Below are 16,203 nucleotides of genomic sequence, written 5' to 3'. Positions count from 1 at the left end.
TGTAAAATCATGTAACGATAGGTCCTACTAGACTGATCTCTTTAAATTTCAGGGTCACCAAAAACCATTTGGTTAAAGTAAACTCCTTTACTTGCATGCTATTCATGAAATGGTAGATACGCCTTCAGGATTTCAAAATTCTCGTCCATTTCATTCTTCTTCTCTGGAACATTCATTCATGCCAAAAACTTTTGTGTCCCCTGCTGGATAGATGTGTTGCTCTCCTGAAGTTGAAGATGCACTTTTTATTGCACTGCTGATAAAGATACTGAACATAGTGCTGATGCTAGTGATGCTGGACTTGGCCAGCAAAGAGGTATCTGAAAAACAGCTTTTTTACCTTTTGTTGAATTCACTATCTAATCACTAAAATCACAAGGCTTAGGAAGAACACTAGACTGTAGGAAATTCATGGAAAGGTTATCAGGGATTGCGCAGATCAAGCAGACTTGAGTATAGACTTCCACAGTTCTTGGTTTTGGCTTCCAGGCTGTGAGACTCAGTAACTCTCAGTGATTATCTGTGAGCACATTTTGCTGTTTTCAGGCAGTAGATATCATGGGCAAAATCACTGTAACACCATATACTCCAAGGTGAGAGGATCAATTCCAAATAGCAGAGTAGAGACGGAGAGATCAGGACTGCACAGAGGGGATAAAAGGATAGATAAGGGCACATTTTCCTTCTTCGTAAAAATCCTTCAAAATCCAGACAGCTTTGCACAGTAATCCACAAATTTCCAGTATGTCACTGTGTGTTCACCTTGTCAAGTCACTGACAGCTGATACAATTTAAGACAAGTGGTAGCTTCTGTGCAGTAGTTGTTCAAAAACACAAAATGTGAAAAGATGATCAATGCAGGAATTCATAGGGAGAAAAAAAAAAAAACAAGAAACCTGTGGTGCTGTTCTTGAAGTCTGCTAAGTAGAGCTGTGCAAAAATTGTAATTAAGCACCACTGGTAACTAAAAAGTATGAATTCCTGACAATTAGTACAAACTTGATCTGATTAGAGTATTTCTGGCAAGCTTTTAGAGCTGCTTTTTGCATTCTCTCCACTGGTGCTCTCTGACGAAGGAGTAAACCTCTCACGCATCGGCCAAGGAAAGGTTGATAGTGGGTATCATTCCTGTAAATTCATGTAGTTTGTTCCTGCTTTCATTATTTAACTGTGCTGGTCTCTTGTTAGCCAACAGCTGTGCTCTAGAACTCAGGTCACCTTTGCTTCATGGAAAATATTCCAGATGAGTGCACCTTTTAATCTTCACATGCTGGCTAATTCTAGTGCACTATTTCTTGTGCTGCCTCCCAAGATTAAAGTGGAGAAAGTAGTTATATACTTCTGCAGGATTATGCAGTTGTAAACTCTCAGCAATGTGAACAAAGTATTATTTAAAATCATCTAATCTTCCAGGGGAAGATTGACTGGAAGTAAAAATACTGTCAGATGAGTATTCGTGTCATTTATTGCGTAAATGTTTATTATGTACACTGGATGAACACCCTTTGTTCCTTGCTTATATCAAGAAGTTTTGGCATTACCATTCAAAAATCAAGAGCAGAGACGTAGCTATAAAGAATGCTGGAAATAGTTGTAATTAAAAATGTCCAGCTCTTAAAACACTAGGATGCCTGATTTTGAACAGTTATCATTTTGCTCAGTCTTAATTGTAAGACTTGAATTTTATTTGAAAGTTTATTTGAAGGAGTTCACCCATTTTTCAGAATGATGTCGAAGAGATAATTTTTTTTATCCATGTTAAAAGTAACACTGTTTATTGGAGAAGTTCCAATGCCTTACTGATTTGGATCTGGGATATGAACTATGTCAGGAGTGTGTGTATATGACCTTGGCATTAAGAATTTGTATTTTGTCATTTCTCAGAAAATTTGCCCAAATTTGGTTAAAATATAAAATTATGAAAATTTTCATTTTGCCCTAGTTGTAAATCACATGTTAAGAGTTTGGAGTCTGCATTTCCCCAAGAATCTCTGCCTGTCTAATGTGATCAGAGAGTGGAAAGGAACAGGTATTTGTTCCCCTGCTGTTACTCTTGCAGGCACTCAAGGATGTGTGACCCATCAAAAAAAAAAAAAAAAGAAAAAAGGAAGGAAAATGCTCTCCCACTACTTGTGCTGATGGCTTCCAGCTCCTCGAAGGAAAACTGCCTCTTATCAAGAGGGCATGTGGTGAGTGCTGGAAGGAAAGAGGAGGAATTGAAGGGAGCAAAGGAGAGACCAGAACTGTAGAATGGGATTTGGAAAAGGGGCAGAGAACAGCTGTACTCCCATTCTTCAAAACAGACTCAAAATCCTGGAGCTCTAGCTGTCTCCAGAACTGCCTACTTTGATAATGAGAGCTGATGCATCCCTTTCAGAGATGCTGACAGAGCCATACTGCTGCTGTCAGTTACCTTTAATAGCTCAAAGGCACGGTACTGCCAGCTCCAGGTCTGAATGCTTCCAACCGCCAAACACAGGATCAATAGTCTTCAACACAGAGAACTGCTGTATTTCACATTGCATGCATTTGCATCTATTTAATTTCTAGTTTGCAAATAAATTAAAGGTAAGCTGATTTTACATACATTGAGATTGAGGGTTCATCTACTTCAGTACATCCAATCCTACAGGCCACTGTGCTAGACCAAGTGGAGCTTTTGTTTCTCATTAGTTTCTCATTGCATCAGAAGAACAAAATCCAAAAGGACTTCCAATTAACTTTTCAAATCTTGATGAGTACTAACAATATCATGTAGTACAGTAAGGAGATCCACACGCCTGGGGTTCATTGATCTGCTTGTTTTACTCCTTTTTGTATTTTCCACAAACCTACTGACTACTCTACTATAATTATTTGGAAATGCTAAACATGAGAAGGTCACCATACCAGAAAACAGAGATATAATTTCCCAAAGATTAATAGGAAAATAAGAATGATTATCATAAAAATATGGAGAATTTATTATTTTCATGAAAAAAACGAAACTATTTCAAGAACACTGAAATAAAACTCATAGTTTTAAAAAATAACTTATGAACAATCAACTTCTTCACCTAGTTTGGGACAAAGCAGTTCCTGACTTTAAAAATTGCAAGACAATTTTTTTTTTCTTGGTTGTTAATAAAATTGGAAATAAATCTGCTTTAACCTCATTTTAATGGGGTTAAGAAAATTTAGAATAATCAGAGAAATGTGTATCTGATTAAGGAGATTTTTGAGAAACCTGGGAATTGAGTCCCAAACCACTTAAACTCATTTTATGCACATGTAATTCTTTAGAGCAATACAGAATTAGACCTGCTCAGTGAGGCTTGTGGAGGAATTAGTAATAGCGCAACAAGTATTTAACCACCCGTTCTCCATTTCACCTGTAGCTTGAGCTTCTGCATATCTGATCTCACATAAATTGGCTGAGTTGGAGTGTACAGCAGAGGCTGTTTCTCCAAGATGTTTTGCGTTTATCAGGCCTGAAATCGTGGATTGCAATCTGCTATGCAATACCAAGAAATATTCGTAGATACTGAAAGTGGGCCGGATGCTTCATCTTGCTTACACTACTAGTGTATCACACAACTGGCGGCTTTTAGCCAATTTACCAGGTAAGCAGAAATAATGTGGCACTTGTTCTCTGCAGCCTGAACCAGAGGACTGGGATTGATGCTGCATTACCTGGGGGTCTGATAATGCCCAGACCTTTCCTAGCTCTGCATGGCTCTATATTGCTGTCCATACTGTGCCCTACTTCAGAATGCACCAACCTGGCATGTCTGAGCCCAGAGAGAGTCATGTTGTATAAGAGAGCTGGGTATCAAAGTATCTTTTATTTAATAGAAAATGGACTGTTCCTCCAAACATGTCCCCTATCACTGGTGATCACTATCTATGAGCACTACTGGCTAGTAGAGAACTGAGATTTTTTCATTGACTCCTTCATGGTAACACGACGAAACTAAACTTAAATAAAAGACTAAGAGAAATCATCACTATGGATGCAGAAAAGGCAAGTGCATAAGGTACAGCTTAGCTGTGAATGTTGAGTCCTGGCCCCAACTCACTTTGGTGATCAAAGACATTCCAAAACAAGTGCTAAGTGTTTGTGAGCTGCCAAAGAATTTGGGTGCAGTGTTAGGAAGAAGATGAAGAACAGATTACTTACATCACTTGCAGCTACTCCCTAGTTTGAGGTGGATGGATTTGAAAAATAGCTGGGAAGGTACACAAACCTATTGCATATTGCATATCTATGGATCCTAAAGAATGATTGTGTAATGTGTACTGCATTGCAGCACTCCAAGTTGCTATTTAAAGGAAATAGAGCAAACAGGCTGTAGTAGAGTGGAGACAGAAGAGCAACGAAAGAAATGAACTGCAAAAGGAAAGAAGAGAGAGAGGAAGAGAACCGCAATGTAGCAGCAGCTCTGATACTGGGAATCTCCTCCTCTGAAGCTAAAATATATATTGCTAGAAAGGCACATGTCAAGAATGAACACCTTATTTCTGCACTGACTCCAGGATAAGAGGGACACAAACAACAAAATGCGGAGAGAGTCTCAAGTTTGTTATAAACAAGAAACATCTTGTTTTCAAGGAGCAAGACACTGTATGTGCATCTCTCATACGGTGGAGCTGCAACTTACATTGGCCATACCTCTCTCTGTGCCTGCCCATCACAGGAAGATGGAAACAAGCTTTCTAAAGGAATATAACAAGCTCTGCAGGACTTGCTTGCAACAGCATCTGGTGTATCAGAAACCACTTTTTCAGCCAGTTCTCTTGGCTGCTTTGGAGATGCAGTGATGTCCAACTGCAATATGGTTAGGCTTGCTTCCCAGTTCATATCTACACTGGCTTATAGAGCCTCTGCCTCCAAAGTACTGGAGATATACAGCGCAATCCCTCAGAAAGTGTATGTGGTTGGAACAGACTCATACCAGATGGTCATGCAAAATAGCAGTCAGGAGAAAAGTGTCACACTGAGCAGATGCAAGTTTTATCCTTGAGAAACAACTTGCCAGCTGCCATTTTCCTCTGACTCATCTTTTAGGAGAACGCTGTTTATTTTAACCAGAGCTGGTGTTGAGTCACAGATGCCACATGTTAGACGAGTTTATTGGGTCCCCTTAATGAATGGGGTGAGGAAAGTATTTTAGGCAACTCACCTCTAATAATTGTAAATTCTCAGCTTTCCCTTATTTTCAGTTACACGACTGCTAGAACAGTAGCACAATTTTTGAAGTGCTAACACAAATACCGGCAAAAATGTAAGTTGTTAATGGTAAAGAGAAACCCCTTGCTTTTAAGGAGCATTGGTTCAGCCTTACATTAAACCACATCTTTGGCTTTCTGTGCTGGATGCTAAAAGTTATTTTAAACACGAAGTGGTTGAGAATCTTTGTAGATTTAATTATGTAAAGCAAGAAGTTCCTCTGAGCACCTGAACCCATATGAAACGTTCTTTCAGGTTGTCTGCTCTTGAGAAAGGTTTTTTTTTCTTTGATATTTCAAGAACTGCCTTTTTCATTATTTAACCCATGATTCCTTTGTACTAAAACTGAATAATACAATACAATGGCATGAAAGGTAGAAATAGAAGTAGAGGAGGTTTTTTTTTTCATTTCCTGCTAATTTCCTCAGCAAATTCTGAAAGGTTTACAGCCATTTCTTCAGAAACCAGGACTCCCTGCACTGACTGTACATTCTATTTTGATGTTCTTTCAACTTCCAGAATAAAAAGCTGCAGGTCTTGAATGAGTATCTTTCCTCTCCAGACAGAAAATATGTGAAAGAAGCTCCGTAAGTCCTCCTCCTGATCCCCAGCCTCTGCCTGAGCTTCTGCCATGGAGGAACATATTTTATTTCCCACCTCAGCTCAATCTAGAAAACGCTCTGTGTATTCTTGATCCAGCTGTTGGACTCTGCCTATCTACCTCTTCCTGCTTCTTTTTTGCATTTCCCTCTATCAGCTTTCTATTGCTTCACTGAAGCAGGAGATTTCATTTTCTGTTTTCCCATTGTGAAATTTTATTTTTAACCATTTTTAGTAACTTTTTTTTTTTCCAAACCATATATTTATGTTAGTCAGAATTAAAGGTTTTGGCCAGTACAGCTCAGTCAGTGGACCAATAAGAACATTTCATTTGAATCCATTAAACTGAGAAGCACAGAAGCATTTGCATTTCTTCAAAGATGTCATGCTCCCAAGATTCCTCAGGTTAATTATTCACCGTATAGATCTTCCCAGGGTGTCATAAAATAAATAAACAGCAGAACAAGAAAGGTGGCTTCATAAAGTCTGTACAGCATATAGAGGGACAAAACTCTTTGTTCCATTTTTATTAATTTGTTGTATTTTTCCATGGCATTGAACCAAGTTATGCAGTAAGAGGAAGACTGTCAGCATTTTAATTTTTTGGACTGCTGCACTGCCTTGTTACTTTGGCATCACTGAGTAAACCTGCTTGATTTTCATTCAAGGAGAAAACATCCTGCTTGTAGGTGGTCAAACACCTGCTTCCCAAGCTAGAAAGGCAGCAGCTGTTATCCTTAGCGTGCCCAATTTGAGGAAAGTAGGATGTTGTCTACATATTTTCACAATGTCATTTATAAGGCAATGCTTGTCGCTTGCTACCACATGAATTATTGCCTTTGACAGGAGAAATAAAATTTTAATACAGGACTTTGACAGGAATACTTAAAAGGAGTTTTTTGAAACACAGGCTGAAGAAGTCAAATACTTTGCAAAACTAAATAAATTCTGCTTCCAGAGCTGCTTTGCTGATCTCCAGAATAGAAATTTGTGAAACTTGTGGACATACATGTGGGCAAGTCTGGCTTCTTCCATCCTCAGAGAACAGTTTCACTGTTCTTGAGGTGTTTCTTATTTCTGGTGAAAAGTCAACTAAACTAGGCCTAGCTGGGATGGACTATAGCACATCAGTATATTCAGATGGCAAGATTCTGTAAGGAGGCTCATCTGGAAACAATGTACATGGTTTAGTTCTTTGTAGAGAATGCTTATTTCTAATTTTTCATGAAATCCCTTTCACTTAAAGCAACTCATCTGCTTAAAATTAGGCATGTACTTGTTTGCCTTGCTGACTTGAAGCCATACAATATACAGTCTTCTGATGCTGAGCAATTTATGTGCTTTCATTAATCAGTGGGCAGCCAACAGAGGATAGACTGGATGCAACAATTTCACATATGCATTCTTATTTTATGGTCAAAAGATCATGGAAATGAACTCACACTTCATGCCTTTGAAGGTCCCTTCCTTTTTCTGTCATCTCAGAAAAATGTAATAAATTATGATTATTTACAAGATTTTTAGTACATTATTTGTAATCCGCAACTTAAAAGAAACCGTGGAGTTTGATTATCTTCTCCAGTATTTTGAATGAAGAATACAAAGGAGACCACAGCTTAGTTCTGTAGGAGATCAAAGACTAGGTAAGAAGGCCCTGTTTCTTGTCCCAACTACTAAAGCTGATTCTGTAACAGTAGAGTTGCAAGAATGCAACTGCATATTTCCAGGTCCCTCAGAAACACGACATGGACTGTGCTGAGTAAAATGTTCTTTGGAACAGCTCTTCTTGGCTCCTGGAGCTGAGTATGGGCCTTCACACAGAAAGCAGCTGAGCTAGCTTGTCCTGATACTCCACAGGAAAAGATTTTCATATGTGTATAGAAAGGGGGTGGCACAGGGGCACTTCCAGCTGCTATGAGGAAGGCCCAGGCCCCCTGGCCATGGCAGGGCAAAGGGACAGGCCAAGCTGTGGCATGCAGGGGCCCAGCAGGCCACAGTGCCTAAGGGTGAGGGATGGAGAGCACACAAGCAGAAGCTATGAGCTAGCTGGCCTCTGCCTCCACAGCTATAGCAGCACTGAGGCAAGGATATTAGTGGGGTGAAAGAGGGGCTATGTTAGCAGTATTTGCTAAAAAATGGACTGCCTACAAACGCTTGCATCTGTGAGTCAGGCCAGCCTCTCTGCTGACTATAAAATCCAGCTTAAGCCCTTCACTTCCAATTCACTTTTCCACTTCAGGCTAACTACAGAGAGCATCAGAGTGTGCATTTACGGATCTTCCTGTAAACTGCATGATAAACATTTAATCCTTAATTGCACATTAAAGACTAGTGAATGAGAAAGAAGACAGCACATCTCAATCCTTTTTAGTGTAGAAGTGGGGTTCAGGATTTCTGCAAAAATCCAAGATAACTGGAATGATCACAAGATTTATGAATAAGGTGTGAGTTTTATTACCAAACTGGAACCAGCACTGACTAAATCCCACTGCATTTTTCCATCTATAAGTGGCAGACAAACATGCAAATTAAGAAAATGCAGCTAGAATGATCCTTTTTTTCCACTTGAGCCCTGCAGCACATCGCGCAGAATATCAATACATTAAGGTCCTGTGTTTGCCTCTAGTTACGAACAGAACCTCGCACAGCAGGCAGGAGAATGCCTGATAGACTGATATCTGACCAGACCACAATATCTGAGTTTTATGAGTTCAGGCAGAACAAAAAATCCTCTCTGTCCTTGTTTTAATAGTTTCCTCAGAGGCTGGGAAACCACAGAGAAAGTAAACAGCAAGGTAATTAAAATGTGCAGTGCTTACTTTATCATTGTGGGTGACAGTTTTTTTTTGTGAGAAATAGCCATGTTTCGCAAATTATTTTCATAGTCTCTTTAAATATTTCTCCAAAAATCCAATTTTGATTTTTTTTTTTTTTATATATAGAAGCTCACTTTTGGCTCAAATAAAATTTCAGTACATTAAGCTAATTTTGGTAAAAACTATGAATGTCAAGGTGGTAGTATCTAAATAAAAATCTGAAAATATTAACATATGATGTTTAATTTACTTAAACATTTTATATCTTAGTTAATAGATGGTTGGACTTCGCATTTGTAAGTTTGATTTTTCATCCTGATTTAAGGTAATTTTTTAATTTTTTTTTTTCCATTACCAGCTTACCCAGGAAAAAAATAGGATTTCCTCATCTACTCTGTTCCCCACGTGCCTTAATTTAACAAGTGTATGATACACAGATTTCTGTCAGCAGATCACAGTGAGAATATATTGTGGTAGAAATGAACTCCATCTTCCATTCCAAATTATCTTAAGCAGCTCTGTTAATATAATAGGCTTGTGGGCATATATTATACACTGACACGAGGCATAACCTTTCCCTTTCAAGCAGTTTCTCATTTCCTGACTTCAACAAACATAAGAGAATATCACATGGTAAAAGAATGCTGTGAAAAGTATATTGAATCATCTGGCAGTATTTAAACCATGAGATGACATTTTATTTTGCTTATTCTACATGGAAATTCTTAACCTCAACTCTTACTCAGATACATCAGTCCAGGCTTTGCTGTTTCTTTTCAAACATTCTTTATTCCCCTCTTCTTGTTCTCATTATATCTTTTTATCTCTTAGCTGGAATGTGGATTTCTGTGGATGTCTAAAAGAAGATAAACACACAAAGTCTGAGCTTTTAACTTTCCCTTCTGAGAAAAAAAAAAAAAAATCTAAATGCAGTATTATCTAAAGGACTTTTTTCTTTCTCTTTTTTTCCTTAGACCACTCCATAGCTAATTGATATTGTGTTAATAACAAGCACTCCATGGCCATCCTAATAATCCTGGGATATTCTAAGGGAACACTTAATAGATAAGTGTCAAAGTAGCAATGCTACACAAGTTTATATCAATTGACTTCATGTGAAGCGGCCACTGTGCTTTGGAGACTCCATCTAAACACAGGGTGCTTTGCAGCCCAGGCTGCATGTATGCCTAAAGCTGATCATTCTCTCAAGAGCTGTCTTGGCGAAGGTCCAGAGCTCTCAACACCTTGAAGGGCTGAGCCTCAAACACAGAGTTATTTCCCAGAAGAGGCAACACTTAGTAACACTATAAAAGAAACAATTCAGGGAAAACAATGTATGTGACAGTATGAAAAGAAAATAAAAGAAAATTCACGAAGTAAAATAATAGATTACTTGCACAGCTTTAGAGATGAGTAAACAATGCATTATAACCAGCAAGTAGCAATTGATTGCTGCCATTTGAATCAAAGGGGAAAGGTTTTGCCGTTAGCAATAAGGATCTTATGACACCATATATTTTTCATGGATTTTAAACCCAGAGAAAACTATTAGATCTTCAAATTTAACTTCCTTCATAGCACAGGCCATAAAAATTCATACATCTCGTTCCATTCAATAATGACTTGTGTGTTGGCAAAAGCCATGTGCTCCCCAGGGGTACCTCCAGCCTTAGTCTGAAAACTTCAAGGGGGAAGAAGTTGGTCTCTTGGCCCATAAAGTCTTGTTACAGACCATCCATTCCAGCAAACATTTCCTAGCCCACATGCACTTCAGTGCCAACATTACGTTATTCAGTGACATATTGTTATGCACGATAGCCCACGATTCATTGCTTTTCAAGTGTTCCCAAATGTATTTCAGTTACATACCACCGCTGATGATGACAGCATCTCCCAGCTGGATGGGACATACCAGCAATGTGCTACTTTGCTCTGGTGTACATACTATAATTTGGAAAGACCTTGTCCAGCCAAAAATTAGTTGGTGGCAGCTACCGTGCCTTTATCCATCATTTCTGCCTTAAGAAGGGCAGGGATGTTTGAGTATCACAAAATGTTTCTGTTAATCTCAAAAAACTTGATTTTAAATTCTCCTTACTCACAAGGGAAATCACTTTCTACTTCAGCTGACTCTGTGGAAGACACCTTAAGAGTATACATAGTCAAGGAAAGCAGCAATATGAGATTACAGCATTAGATATGGTATTAGATAGGCCAGAGCACCATGACCTTAATGTGTTCTTTAGATTGGTTCCCAGTGAATTGCTTTGGTGAATATGAAAAAATATCTATTGTGAGTGAAAATGTTATGGGATAGTTTACATCAAAATGGAAAAGAACAGCATACAGAACAGGATATAGTGATACTTAACACACAAGTGAGCTTCACTGTAAACATGCACACAAGCTTTCTCAGAATAATTTCCTTTTTCATTTTCTTCTTTTTCTTTCTCTCTTCTTTTTTCTCTATTTCCTTTTTCTTTTCTTTCTCTTTTTCTTCTTTTTCTTTTTTTTTTATTTCTTCCCTACTAGTTATTCCTAAACTTATAAAAGGCAAGAAAACACTGTTTCTTTCTAGTTTATATAAAATAAAATCCTTGAAACATCTTTGTTCTTTGTCTTATGAATAGTGCCTATATAAGATGCATGAACATGTCCAACCTTTTTGTAGAGAGCTTCTGTTGTCTGATTTTTTTGTTTGTTTACTTGTTTTATACATGTAGTCTTTTAATGTCAGAATTCAGTAAATTACATCCATAAATATGTACTTTTTATCTTGGAGATGTAGAATATTTATGATGGGAGTGGAAAGTTTGTTTAGTGAAATCATTGAGGAAAAATTATTTTAAAAAACTCCTTGCACTACAACTGTGGTATCTATATCATTTTAAAAAAAATACCTTTGAAAGTGTGATACACATAAAACATTCCCAGTCGGATATTATGTTCCATTCATCCATTTTTGCAAAAATGCAGATTTGGAGTTTGCCCTGTTCTTTAATAGATGGTGATGAGGTCTGTGCATACATGAGATGAAACTGTAAATGGGAAATGGAAATAATGGCAGCAGCGACAGAAGTCCAGGCCTGCAGGGAATTTTCCATAAAGCTGAACAAGAAGTTGCATTGTTGCGATGTAGTGCATATCAGAAATCAGTCTAGAGAAATGTCCTTTAGCTCTTGTAGAGCAAGTGCAGGCTTTCCAAAGAGTGCAAAGGAGTCAATATGGGTAAAAAATAAATTAACTTGATTAATTCAAGACGGTTAGACATCTTGCTCGCAAATAATATATGATCAGTCTCAAAACCCAGTCTTCTCTAATGATCAACTTTTACTGAGCTACATGGATGTTCTGTACTTTGCAGCAGCTACATTGTCTATTTCAGGAGTACAAAGAAAGTTGGAGGCTTAGGTAACCCTGCCTGACTTTCAGTCATCCTAGTAACAGCCAAACGACAACCATGCAGTCTGCAAAACATCCCCTAGATGCCAGATAATTTATCTCCAGGGTTTTTCCAAAACAAAGGAGAATCTTTAAAGAGATTTTATTATCCATAAACACTTCTGAGACAGATAACAATTTAAGGACGGCAAGCAACTTAAGAAAGAGTGGAAAATCTGTATTTGTGCCCGAAATTAAAATAGCTCTTTAATGGCCTTGTGCTTAAAGAGGAATTAATGAAGGCTCTTTCACATCTTCACAGGTCAGACTCTGCCAGACATGAGATAGATTATAACATACAACGTAAACAATATTTGCTTTTATCCTTGCTGCATGCAGAGTACATCTTTGTGCTTTAACAGGAGATGGTTTCTAACCCTGCAGACCAGCAGCACACCAGGAGCCCACAGAATACCTGGGCAAAATTTATACCAAATCCTGCAAGGCAGGCTAAGGGGCAGACGAGGGGAAAGACAGCAGCAATCCTGGGCAGGATTTGGCCTGAACACCAGGATTCATCAGCAGTGCTTCTTTTTGCACAGGCTGAGGACTGCCAGCCCCGCCCAGCTGAGCACTTTGAGCCGTAGCTAGGAGACTGCCTCCAGCACGCTAAAAATACATCCCCTATGCTGGGCAGAGTCAGCTTGTTTGTAAGTGAAGCAGGGAGATGCTGGATACTGGTGTCTGGATACTGGATGCTAGCACGGTGGGGAGATGGTCTCCAGTTCAGCCCAAGAGCCCAGCACAGGCACTCACATACTCACTTGTCTTCTGCTCACCTCCAGGCCAGTAGGGTGAAGAAGACCACAGGGAGCAGGCCTCATACCTCTATCCTTTGGAAGATGAACATGGGAGGAGACCTCATCATGCTTCCTCATGTGCTAACCACTTGGTGACAACTGATATGTCCCCAGAGTCCAGGCTTTGACCACCACAAAATCAGTCCCCAGCTCTCTTTTCCGTACTCTGGATAACATGAATTGAACATTAGAGAGAATATCATCCCTGGCTTTACCACCACAAGCAGGCTGTGAGCGTTGTGGGGCCTCTACTTCTCTGTGCACGGGCTGGAAACAGGGCACTGGAGTGGCTTGGAGCAGTCACATATCATATCACACATGACCTCAGTAGCATGATGCAGTGCTGAGTTTTGGGCAGTGTGTAGTCAGGAGTGGGAGGATAGATTCATTTGGGTCATCAGCTACTGTGGTGTGCATTGCTCACACTGAAACACAAATCCAAGATGAAAAGTGTGTTCAAATGTATGCCGGAAGAGAGAAGTCATTTACTACCAAGTAGCCCCTGGTAATGCTACTCTGTACATTATACTAAGCTGAAGGTAAGAGCTAGAGTAAACAATTGTGGGATTATTCACAGAGATTTCATTGTGTCCAGTTTCTGCAGATATCTGTGGGTATTCCTGAATTTCCATCCACATTCCAAATGCATGCATTCGCAACACAGGAATATTTGTTTCCCACAAATGTGCTTTCATAGTACAGCCAGAGCCCTGGGCAGAGGAGCTATGAGGAGCAGTATATGCTGTAACCACAAAGGTACCTTTGATGAAATGGATCTCTTGCGTTTGCACTTTTATGAGTAAACTTAGAAGAAAAAAATATAAAATTTTCTTTAACTAGTAAAAGCTGTTTCTCCTGTGTAACATTAGTATCCATGGAGATACAGCACAGAAGCTATTCTACTATTGTTTTATGATATCTTTATTTGAAACAGTGGAGAAGAGCAGGTACTAGTATTGACTGAGTTGTTTTAAAATGAATAGATTAATGCACCACACCGTCATCTGGTCATGGAGGCATACACAGCCACAAAGTCACGTTCCTTTCCCGCTCTATGCTTGAGATTTCCTTCTATGCTTACTTCTCACTTGTATCAGTATCAATAATTCTTAATACATCACTTTACAGTAATCAATGGAAGTTCAACATCAATCCACTTCAGCATTTCATCTATTGTTATTATTCCACGCTAGAATGAGCATGGAAGTCTTTGGGTGGAATCTAGGTTTGCAGGAGCACAAAAACAGGTTTGTAAAGGAGGAGTAGGTAATGGAACACCAGGTAATTATTTAAAAGATCACAGATTGCATATGTTTATTTGAGACAACAAAGGAGTTGCCTACTTAGTGTTGTCTTTCCTTTTCCTCTAATATCCTGATACCTTCAAGCTGTGAGTTATAAGAAGAGTTTTATTAAAGTTACTGAAGATATTAAAGGAAAAATAAATAGAGTGACCTGATAGAGCTGGAGCTGGCAGAAGTTTGAAAAGCCTGCCTGTTATTTTCCCTTTGAAATCTTGGCAGGCATTCAGAGTGCTCAAACCTGTTCCCACAGCCTGGTTGTCATTCCCCATCCCATGCTGGCTACCCTCATGATAAACCAGGTATAGTCCAGAGATTTTTATGAGTTTCACAAAATATGTTGCACAGTCTGGAGACAAAACATATACAGAATATATTAACTCCTGTAGACAGTTTTGCAGACAGAGTCTCCCGCAGACAACCACAACTGTTTACAGTAAATGCTATCATCTGCTGATCAGGTATCCTGTTGAATCAAGACTGGAGGCCACATTCCGAGGTGCCTCAGCTGTGTGCAGCTTTCTGCCTGGCACTAGTTTTGTGGCTGGCTTCTCCCTGAACTGGTGGCAAACAGCTGCTTTAATTAGTTTCTAAGGTACTGAAAAGCTCTTGCTGCCTCAGATAAAGCCATGTTTGAAAGCATCTTCATTTTTCTGAAAGACTGGGCATGCCCTTGGTCCTTCATGTCAAATCAAGTTTTAAAGGAGAACTGAAAAGGTTTCTCCGATTCCATTGTTTTTGTATTGGGGTTAGATTGAGAAGGAGTCTGAAAAGCACATTTGAGTTTGTATTTATAGATCTAGCTAGCTGTCATTTTCATCCAGATTTATCAATCTACCCCGATTGCCAGCTTGAACGCAATAGTCCTACTTGCATGGTCAGGCTGACCAAGTTCAGCACCTTACAGAAACTGGGTGTCAGCTCCTTGTTTGCAAAGCTGCTCACTGTGTTTTTGGTGTCAGGTGCCTTTTGCTGGTGAGCTGTGAGTGTTAGCACCCTGTCTTCTTTGGGGAGTGCAAAAGGATGCTAGTTGCACACTGCTGCAAATACATGTGCCTGATGGGCAGTGCACAACTGCCTGCTAGGCCACCATTGATCATTCGTTGGTATAGTTACAGGGATGTCAGAAAATATGAAGGATCCCTTCAGACTCTTAGACAAGCCTTCATGAGGAACACAGATGCAGAACAACAGTTTCTCCAAATGTTCAAACAATATTTCTGGCAACACTATCCTGTGTTCAGTTGCACACCGCATAGTCACACATGAAAGTGTACTTTAATGCATACTATTTAATAATATTCTTGAAATAAGTATCACTAAAACACATTAACTTATGAAAAATGCAGTTTCCCATAGGTTGTTCACAGCTCCACCTTCTCAGTTATAAATTATGCATGCATATATGCTTCTCACAGCCTTTTTTCTACTTTCTAATTTGAGCCCTACCCATGCTGATATTGCTCCTGTTCTCTATTTTCCTTTAAGCACTTTTCTCTGATATAACACAAATCCTTCTCATCCCAAATCCTTTCAGATCACCTCGTGTTATGGGTATTTTTTAGTTTTATTGTGGTTATTGCTTTAGTTTTATTTTATTTTTAATACGATCATTATGAAGCCTCTGACCCTCTGAGCCTCCACAGCAATGAGTATGAAATACTCTGAAGCTGGCTGACATGGGCCCATTCCAAGAAGCAGATGAGAGCTGCCTTTTTTCTCATTCTAAGCTTGAAGACCTGATATGCATTGCAAAGTATTGATTCTTTCTGGAGCATTATCTCCATAAAGAACGAAAGGCAAGAGATGATTCAGCACAACATCTGAACAAAAGGGGTCATATGTTCTCTGGGAGAGGGATGTTTGCACATCCCTAGCAAGTCACACTACATCTCTTTCTGCAAACACTGTTCTTGCCACTTTGAACACAAGAACAATTTTTCTGTGACTTACAGCACATTATTTTCAATGTAATTCCTGAAATATATAGTCAGATTAAGACTAAGGAGTCTTTATATAATTAGTCATTTGAGAAG

This window comes from Meleagris gallopavo, chromosome 1, assembly GCF_000146605.3.
Source record: "Meleagris gallopavo isolate NT-WF06-2002-E0010 breed Aviagen turkey brand Nicholas breeding stock chromosome 1, Turkey_5.1, whole genome shotgun sequence".
NCBI lineage: Eukaryota > Metazoa > Chordata > Aves > Galliformes > Phasianidae > Meleagris > Meleagris gallopavo.
This window is presented reverse-complemented; position numbering follows the sequence as displayed.